The sequence below is a fragment of the Chionomys nivalis genome, chromosome X (assembly GCF_950005125.1).
Source record: "Chionomys nivalis chromosome X, mChiNiv1.1, whole genome shotgun sequence".
Taxonomy (NCBI): domain Eukaryota; kingdom Metazoa; phylum Chordata; class Mammalia; order Rodentia; family Cricetidae; genus Chionomys; species Chionomys nivalis.
Genome location: NC_080112.1, coordinates 69,531,375 through 69,541,824, shown reverse-complemented (window position 1 = coordinate 69,541,824; position 10,450 = coordinate 69,531,375). Strand labels below are relative to the sequence as shown.

Genomic DNA, 10,450 nt, shown 5'->3' with positions numbered 1-10,450 from the left:
AAAAGAACCTAAGAGAAGGCACAAGAAACAGAGACATACTCATTTGTACATTCAAAACTCCCATAAAAACACTAAACTGGAAGCCATAATAAATACTTAGAGGAACTGGTACAGACCTGTGCAGGCCCTGTGTGTGCTGCCTTAGGCTCTCTGAGTTCATATGTGCATCAGTCCTGTTGATTTAGAGGGCCTTGTTTTCTTGGTGTCCTCCATTCCCTCTGGCTCTTACATTCTTCCTGCCTCCTTTTCCACAGGGTTTTCTGAGCCATGAAGGGAGGCATTTGGTAGAGACATCCCTTTTATTATTATTATTATTATTATTATTATTATTTTATAAATAATACAAGTCAAAGTTTCCACTTCCTCCCCTAGAGACATCCCTTTTAGGGCTGAGTGTTCCAAGGTCTCACTTTCTGCATAATGATCTGGCTGTGAGTCTGTGTATTTGTCCCCATCTGCTGCAGGAGGAAGCTTCTCTAATGATGACTGATAAGGCATTCTGAGTGTAGCAGAATATCATTATGAGTCATTTTGTCATTGTTGTTTTAATAAAAGTAGTATTTGGTTGTCCCCTAGGTTCCTGAACTATCTAGTCTCAGGTTCACGGTCTCCCAAGCAGTGTCGGGTATGGGTTCCATCTCGTGGAGTGGACCTTCAGTCAAATCGGGCGTTGGTTTGTCACTCTCACACACTTTGTACCACCATTCTACTAACATACCGTGCAGGCAGAACACTATTGTAGATCACCATTCTACTAACATACCGTGCAGGCAGAACACTATTGTAGATCACCATTCTACTAACATACCGTGCAGGCAGAACACTATTGTAGATCACCATTCTACTAACATACCGTGCAGGCAGAACACTATTGTAGATCACCATTCTACTAACATACCGTGCAGGCAGAACACTATTGTAAATCACAGGGTTTGTGTCTGGGCTGGTGTTTATGTTTCTCCTTTTGTGGCTTGCAGAGTACCCTCCCATACCCATGACACCACAACATAGGCTCCATCTCAACCTCTCCATATTCAATGAGTTGTGTAGGTGTTTTCTTTAGCAATGGGGCCTTGCCATCAGTTTGTGGAGAACAAAATATAGTCCTGGTAACAGCCTGGGTTATTTAGGGATTCTCATCTTTGACAAACAACTCAGTTGGATGTAATCCAGTACCAGCACTAGAAGCTTTATTTGGTGACAAGAGATGACACTCTCCCTCATTATTTAGTGATTTCATTTAGATGAACTTCATACATGTATATATTTTATCAAGCTTCTACTGTGTTATGTTTCCATATTACCCCTCAAATGGTCCTTAATTTCACCTTCTCTTCACAGGTTTTATCAATAAAATTGGAGAGAACTCAATCTAAAGAATATGAGGCACTTAGAACTTTGCATGACTTTTTTGACATTAACTTCTAGGCAGCATGATAGTGGTCATGTGGTTATACTAGATGCATCCTTGAAATATGTATGGGTGTGATGATGATCTGGAAAAGTCTTCAAAATAATATGGAAGAAGTAGTTGCAGATTTCCAGAGGGATAAGATGGATGAAATATTGAAGCTTGGCGTTAGGCATATGGGAGGTAAGCATAGCTTGGCTGTTAACATTGGGACGTCTTTGAAATTATCAGCAATAAAATTGTTTTTGAAGGGGTAGGGAGTCAGGAAATTCAGATCTAAACTTTAATTGCTGGTGTACTGTAAAAGTCCTCTGATGGCTGGGAGTATTTGTATTTATTTTTGTATCCCTGGGACCTAGCTTAGCATCAGGCACATAATTGCCACTCTGTATTTAAATGTCTGAATATCAGTGTCTTAAAAGGTTTTTTGACTTACAGTACTTCGTAGTCATACCTGTGGCATACTCTCAAACCTTACCTGTTAATCTTACTTGGAACTAGGTTAGGGAGGAGGATTTTGTGTGAATTGGTAATAAATTGCAGAACATTAAAGTATACTTTTATTGCTTTAAAATACATATAATAATACAGAACATCCAGTGGTTTCTTTTCAGGTTCAAGTTAGCACTGAATATAATAAAAAATTATACTAAAAACAAGCCTGTTCACCATAGCCTCAAAAAAACCCAAAATAAACCTGATAAAGCAAGGAAAATGCCTCTACAATGGAAATTTTAAAACCCTGAAGAAGATTCTAGAAAAATAGTAAGAATTACCATGTTCATTGATTGACAAAATTAATATTGTGAACATGTCTATAGTATCAAGTTGATCTATAGATTCAGTATAACTACCATCAAAATTCCAGTGACATTTTTCACAGAAATAGGAAAAGATGTTCTAAATTTCACTTGTTGAAAAATTTCAGTACCTAACTTGACGATACAAATCAAAATAAATGAATTGTTTCACTTTATTTTGCCTTACTTTTCACAATGGTGACTTAAGTTCTCTACGCTTTATTTTCCTCATCTGTAAGAGTCTTAAAAATCTTGACAGGACAATTTTTACTCTGTTCTAAATTTCCTATAGCTTTGGATTAATAATACCTGCCTAAACACTAATCATTTATGAACAAGATTATTTAAAAGCAATTTTCTCTAAAATAATGTATCCCTTTCCATATGCTCATTCTTTTCTGTGCTATTTATTTGCATTCATGGACCCTAAGTTGTTCTATATTTACACCAAGTTATATAGTGAAGGAGTCAACTTTAGCTCACCTGAAATTCAAACTAAGAGAAGTTGACTATAAAAAGTCACTACATATATTTGTAAGTCCCTTTAATGTTCATCCCTGCAAGGAGATTACAAGGTTGAGACCAGTCTCAGTTACACAGTGAGTTCAAGCCAGTATGAGCAACATAGAAGACCCTGTCTTGAGGAAAAGGGGGAGAAAACAGAGGAGGAAGGGGCAATTTGTTACTGAAAAACTCTTACTTTTCCTGAAAGTTATTCTTTGTTAAATAATAGTTCAGCATTTCCTGATAAGGTCAGTCTATTTTAATTGATTTTTATTGAGTTATACATTTTTTCCTCTGCTCCCCTCCCTGCTTCTCCCTTCCCCTTCAACCTACCTGCAAGGTCCCCATTCTCCCAATTTACTCAGGAGATCTTGTCCTTTTCTACTTCCCATGTAGATTAGATCCATATATGTCTCTCTTAGGGTCCTCATTGTTGTCTAGGTTCTCTGGGATTGTGGTTTGTAGGCTGGTTTTCTTTGCTTTATGTTTAAAAACCACTTATGAGTGAGTACATGTGATAATTGTCTTTCTGGGTCTGGGTTACCTCACTCAAATGATATTTTCTAGTTCCATCCATTTGCCTGCAAATTTCAAGATGTCATTATTTTTTTCCTGCTGTGTAGTACTCCATTGTGTAAATGTACCACATTTTCCTTATCCATTCTTTGGTTGAGAAGCACTTAGGTTGTTTCCAGGTTCTGGCTATGACAAACAATGCTACTATGAACATAGTTGAGCACATGTCCTTGTGGGACAATTGAGTGTCCTTTGGATATATACCCAAAAGTGGTATTACTGGGTCTTGAGGAAGGTTGTTTCCTAATTTTCTGAGAAATCACCACACTGACTTCCAAAGGGGCTGTACCAGCTTACATTCCCACCAGCAATGGAGGAGTGTTCCCTTTACCCCACAACCTCTCCAGCATAAGTTGTTATCAGTATTTTTGATCTTGGCCATTCTTACAGGTGGATTCTGTTTTCCTATCCAATCTGTTAGCCTGTGTCTTTTTATAGGTGAGTTGAGTACACTTATATTAAGGGATATTAATGATCAGTGATTGCTGTTTCCTGTTAATTTAGTTTTCATTGTTGGTGATGTTAATTTGTGCGTTTTTTCCTTCTTTGGGATTTGCTGTGGTAAGATCATCAATTGTCTGTGTTTTTTTGATGTAACCAACTTCCTTGTGTTGGAGTTTCCTTCTAGTATTTTGTGTAGGGCTGGGTTTGTGGCTAGGTATTGGTTAAATCTGGTTTTGTCATGGAATGTCTTGTCTTGTCCTTCTATTGTGATCAAAAATTTTGCTAGGTGTAGTAGTCTGGTCTGGCATCTGTGGTCCCTTAATGTCTGCATAATGCTTGACCATGACCTTCTGGTTTTCATTGTCTCCAATGAAAAGTCAGGTGTAATTCTGATAGGTCTGCCTTCATATGTTCCTTGGCCTTTTTCCTTTGTAGCTCTTAATATTCTTTTTTTACTCTGTATGTTTTGTGTTTTGATTATTATGTGGCGAGGGGACTTTTTTTAAATTTGATCCAGTCTATTTGGTGTTCTGTAAGCTTCTTGTATCTTCATAGGCATATCTTTCTTTAGGTTGGGAAAGTTTTCTTCCATGATTTTGTTAAATATATTTTCTGTGCTTTTGAGTTGAACTTCTCCTTCTTTTATACCTATTATTCTTAGGTTTGGCCTTTTCATGGTGTCCCATATTTCCTGGATATTTTGGGTTAAGCTTTTGTTAGAGTTAATGTTTTCTTCGATGAGTCTATTTCCTCTATTGTATCTTTAGTGCTTGAGATTCTCTCTTCCATTTCTTGTATTCTGCTGTTCATGCTTGCGTTTGTGGTTCCTGATCATTTTCTCATGATTTTTGTTTCTATAATTCCCCCGGCTTGTGTTTTCTTTATTGTATCTATTTAAGTTTTCAAGTCTTGAATAGTTTCTTTCATATGTTTGATTGCTTTTTCTTGGTTTTCTTTAAGAGATTTGTTGATGTCTTCCAATTTTTTGTTTGTCTTTTCCTCTATTTCTTTGAGAAATTTCTCATTTCCTCTTTAAGAGTTTCAAATATTCTCCTGAAGTTATTTTTTAGGTCATTTTCTTCTGCTTCATCTATATTTGGTTGTTCAAGTCTTGCTGTTATAAGGTCTTTAGGTTTTACTGGTGCCATCTTGCTCTTTGTGGTATTGTATGTGTTCTTACCCTTTCTGCTCAACCTTTCCTCTAATAGGTGTGCTTAGGGGTGGCTGTCATTCTATTGATTAATATTCTAGGTGCCAGTGAATCCAAGGCTCAGATGGTTGTTCCTTGTGGTATAGTCAGTGCCATTGTTCCAGTCACCTCATTGGTCACTTTGTGTTCCTGGAGGTTGCTCAGCACTCCCAGGTGTTGTTCCACTCCCTTGGAGTTTGCTGTCTCAGGTCTGCTCTAGGCTAGGTTGTCAGCTCAGACCTGTTTCTGTAAATGTCCCTGGTCTAGATCTGTTCCTTGCAGAGGTCACTGGCTTGGGTTTGGTACTTTAAAGAACTCTGGCTCCAGTCTACTCCCTCAGAGTTCCCAGACTTGGGTGTGCCCATACCCACAGAGGACCTGGCTCAGGCTTACTCCCTTAGAGGTCCCAGACTCAGGCTTAGATCTGCAAAGGTTTCTGGTTCCTGCCTATTCTCTTTGATGTCACAGACCAACACCCAGACCCACAGAGGTCCTGGCTCAGGCCTATTCCATCTGAGGTCCCAATTCATGCCTGGACCAGCAGAGACATCTGGTTCCTGCCTACTCCCTTAGAGGTCCCAGATTCATGCCCAGACCTGCAGAGGTTCTGGCTCAGGTCTAGTTCCTCGGAGGTCCTAGACTCACGCCCAGACCCACAGAAGTCCTGGCTTAGGTCTACTCCCTTGAAGATTCCAGATTCATGTCCAGACCCTCAGTGGTCTCTGGCTCTGGTTCACTCACTCAGCAGTTGCTTCCTTGTACCTGTTCCTGTGGATTTTGCTGTCTCAGGTCTGCTCTGGCCCAGGTCACTGGCTCAGTCCTGGTCCGCCAATGTCCCTGGACTGGATCCACTTCCACTCCCATGGAGCTTGCTTTTTCAGGCCCATTCCGGCCTAGGTAGCTGGTTCAGTCCAAGGTCAGTCTTATTATGGACTTTTTATCACAAATTTCTTTAGTTGAGATGGCCAGTACTCCAATATTAATCCTCTGTTTAATTAAAAAGATTTTTTCCATTAGATTTTCTTATTTTATTTTTTAGTTTGAGAATTCATACATTCATGTTTGTTTCCATCAAATCTAGCTTTCCCTTTTTCCCCTTTGGTTCCTTCCCATTCCCCACTTTTTCTTCCCAACTTCATGTACCCCTTTTTAAAATAAATTTGGTTTTGTTATTATTTGAAGGTTTCATACATGAGTATACTATATTTCCATCCTTTCCACACTCTTCCTCCTTCCAACTCTTCCTGTGTCCACAACCACACCCTGTCAAATTCAGGACCTTTTAGTTATGTGTGTGGTGTGTGTGTATGTATGTTATGGTATGTATGTATGTATGTATGTATGTATAAAACTGATTCCAACTTACATTGCTCTTATTTGCATGTATTTGGATCAGAACCCTTAGGATTGTGGGTCTTCTGTATGAAATAAAGAAATAAAACTGGTTTTTCCTTCCTTAGCAGCCATTGACTGCCTGTAGCTCATCATCTAGGGGATGGATGCTGGGGGCTTGTGAAACTTTATCTGTGTTGATGTGTAAATTGGTGTTGTTTTTATAGGTCTTATACAGATAACCATGTTGTTGAATGTTCATGTGAACTCTATCTCTTCCCTGTCCAGAAAAAAAAAAAAACAACTATCTTATGGCTGTCATCCCAGTCCTTAGGTTTTTACAGTCTCTCTACCCACTCTATGACAATTTTCCCTGAAACTTAGGTGTAGACTTGTGATATAGATGTCCCATTTAGGGATAGGCACCCCACAGTCACCTTTTTCTTGCCTTTAAAAAAAAAAACAGTTATAGATCTCTCTAATAGTCTCCATCTGCTGGGGGAAAAAGAATCTTCTTCAGTGAGATCTGAGAGTTGCACTTCTCTTAGGTCAAAAGGATGGGTATTTAGAATTCAGTTGGAAACTTTTATTCCTTTAGTAATATGGTAGTACTAAGTTCCCCTTTATGACTTGTATTAGTTACTTTTCTATTGCTGTGATAAAATACCGTGGCTAAGGCAGCTTAGGGAAGGAAGGGTTTGTTTGGTACTTGCAGTTCCAGAGGGATGAGAATTCATCAGAATCATGGGAGGAAAGTGTGTGAGCAACAAGTTGAGAGTTCACATCTTTCTTATTTTTTTTTGCCTTTTTATTGAAAAAATTCATATAATATATTCTGATCATATTTTCTCTCCTATTCCAAATACCATCCTCTACCCACCCAAATCCACGCCCTGTCTTAAAAAAAAAAATAAACAGCCAGGTGGTGGTGGCGTATGCCTTTAATTCCAGCACTTGGGAGGCAGAAGCAGGCAGATCTCTGTGAGTTCAAGGCCAGCCTGGTCTACAGAGCTAGTTCCAGGACAGCCAGGGCTGTTACACAGAGAAACCCTGTCTTGAAAAACCAAAACCAACGAAACAAAAAATAAATAAATAAAAAAGAGAAATTCACAGAAAAAAAAAACAAAACACAAAATTGAACACCAAAATCTTCAGGCAAAAGACAAATAAGACAAAAATGTGCCCCCAAAATAAGAAAGATGAACTGAAAATAGCAAGTGGCTTTTGAAACATCAGAGCCTGTCCCTGGTGATGTACTTTCTCCAGCAAGGCCACTATCTCCTAAGCCTCCCTGAACCGTAAAAACAAGTATTCAAATACCTGAGGATGTGGGCAACATCTTATTCAAATCATGACCATGGTTTTTTGGCTAGGTTTATAATACCAGGAATGAGTTCTCTCCAATTGAGTGGGCTTTAGGTTCAATTACACAGTTATATGTTGTCTCAAGATATAAGTGTTGACCCTGTTGCCAGAAGCACAAGCAAGCCAGCCCTGGGGCCATGAGAGTGGGAGAGTTGACCTTGCCCTCCTCCATCTGCCACGTGGTGGGAAAGATGCCCCACCTCCACCTCTCATGGCCTGTGGCAGTTTGGAGAGCCAGCCTGAGGTTATGAGAGCTGGCCTTGCACCTAGCCTGGGCAGCACAGTAGAGCTGACCCTGTTGGTGGTGGCTCCTGTGAATTGGTCCTGAGAGAGTGTGAGAGCAGGAGAGCCCACCCTGCCCCTCCCCTTGCTGCTTGCTGCATTAGGTGAGCTGTGGGTTAGGGGTGGGGTAAGGGAGGTGAGGGATGGGTGGAGGTGTAGTGCTGGAGAGCTCACCCTGGAGGTGCAGATGAGGAAGAGTGAGCCAGTAGGCTGACCAACCCAGCTGCTACCCAGGCAGAACCAGGGCTAAGAGTTGTCCTACCCAAATGTCCATCGCATCTATGATGTGCTGGAGCACGTGAAGGGACTGGTCCTGCAGATCCAAACCTGCAGAATCTCCATGACACAGGGCAACAGCAGAAAGTCCAAGAGGAGTCCCAATGAGGAGTGAGGGCCCATCAGAAGCCAGAGGCCTCGAACTGGACCAATGACTCATTGCAGTGAACACTTGAAAGGAAAGATGTATGGACTAAAGGGTACACTGTGACTCACTGTGTCACACTGCAGCTTCCATGACCAGATTTTTTCTTTTCTTTAAAATGTTATTTTCTTTGTTTTGGGGGGAGGCTGCAGGAGCATAGGTTAGATGTGAAAGGGTGGGGAGATGAATGTGATCCCAGTGCCTGATATGAAATCTACCAAGAAACAATAAAAAGTAAAAAGATATAGAGACGCATATAGCACTATTGGACCATTGGGAATGTCCTGCTGATCTCATTGTGATTATCAGGCTTTATAGCTAGGTAGGACTGTTGGTAACTTGTTTTCTTGATAGTTTGCAAAATCAACTTCTAACACTATTAGAGCTAGCCTTCAGTCAGCTAGCTTCCAGGTCAATACCAGCTGGATTTCTTCAATTCCTATGGCCCAAAATGTGGTATCTTCATCAAAAGGGTTTTATGTTCATGTTCTGACAGGCAACCAAGAGCAATGGATAATAGCCTATATTATTTGAGGTAGGTCTGTTTGACTCCTTGACCAACAGTTTGAAGGACAGTATTCCCTACCTGGTGGCACTGGGGATTTTGTTAGATAATCATTGACTCTCAATACTAGGTTTCCCTATGGTCTTTTCATATATCTTCTTTTCCTCTTCTCCAGTTAATCCCCTCCCATTTTCACATACCCTCTCCATAGTGCCCGTGTCCTACTTCCACTTTTCTTTTTTTTTTTTTTTTTTTTGGTTTTTTCGAGACAGGGTTTCTCTGTGGTTTTGGAGCCTGTCCTGGAACTAGCTCTTGTAGACCAGGCTGGTCTCGAACTCACAGAGATCCGCCTGCCTCTCCCTCCCGAGTGCTGGGATTAAAGGCGTGCGCCACCACTTTTCTTTAGTGCTTTCTCCACTTCCCCTAATGGTCTCTTTCTGCTTTCCTGTCTTTTATAGTTAATCCAGGTTAAACACTCAGACCTAAAGATTAATATCTAGGATCCCAAAATAAGAAAGAGACAGCATGTGGCATTTGTATCTCTCTGTCTGCGTCATCTCACTCAGTTCATTATCCAGCTCTATCCATTTACCCGAAAATTTCATTTCCCTCTACAGCTGAATAGAATTCCATTGTATACAGTCCCACATTTCATTTTCCATTCATCAGTTGATGAATATCTAGGCTGTTTCCATTTCCTGACTGTTGTGAGTAAAGCAGCAATAAGCTGGGATGAACAAGTATCTCTGTCGTAGTCTATAGAATCTTTTGGGAATGTGCTCAGGAGTGATGTATTTGAACAATGGTGAATCTATTTCTAGGTTTGGAAGAACCACCGCACTGATTTCCAATGACTTCACCAGTTTTTATTTTTTTTAAAAAATGTATGAACGTGGCTGACAAGGAGGGCTGACTGAGAAGCCAAGGATAATGGCACTGGGTTTTGATTCTACTGCATGTATTGGCTTTGTGGGAGCCTAGTCTGTTTGGATGCTCACCTACCTAGACCTGGATGGAGGAGGGAGGACCTTGGACTTCCCACAGGGCAGGGAACCCTGACTGCTCTTTGGACTGGAGAGGGAGGGGGAGGGGGAGGGGGAGGGGGAGGGGAGGAGGTGGAAATTTGTAATAATAATAATAAAAATAATCTTATTTCAGAAGAAAAAATGTAAATCCTTTCAGAGTAGTTTATGACAGTATGAAATTGTTTTAAGATTGCTAATGGAATGGAGTTTAAGCTATTTGAGAGGCTAGAATTTTAGGAAGATCTTTCTGTGCATTAAAAATGCTGATAGAGGGAAGAAGGAGAAGGAGGGTGGGTGGGTAAAATAACTTAGCGGTAGTTAATTCATCCACAAACCATAGAAACAAGGGAAATAGAGACCATGGCAACAACAAAGGATACAGGTACCATGGCAACAGTAAGGTATATAGAGATCATGGTGACAATAAGGGATATAATATGATGACAAGATTTCAAAGTGGTGGTTTTTAGGAAAGAAAGAGTGAGAATAACATGAAAATAATATTGAAGGATTAAGGCACACACCTCCAGAGTAGAAGGGCAGTGAAAGTAAATCTATTGTTACTTGAGAAGTTTCCCATGTAAGCAGTATCCTTG

The 10,450-nt window shown here is 40.3% G+C and overlaps 1 protein-coding gene across 1 annotated transcript in view; it reads left to right on the top strand.

Annotated features, from left to right (window-relative positions):
- Tex11 (testis expressed 11) overlaps positions 1 to 10,450 on the top strand; it is a 301,187-nt gene that overhangs the window by 197,192 nt on the left and 93,545 nt on the right. The window lies entirely within an intron of this gene.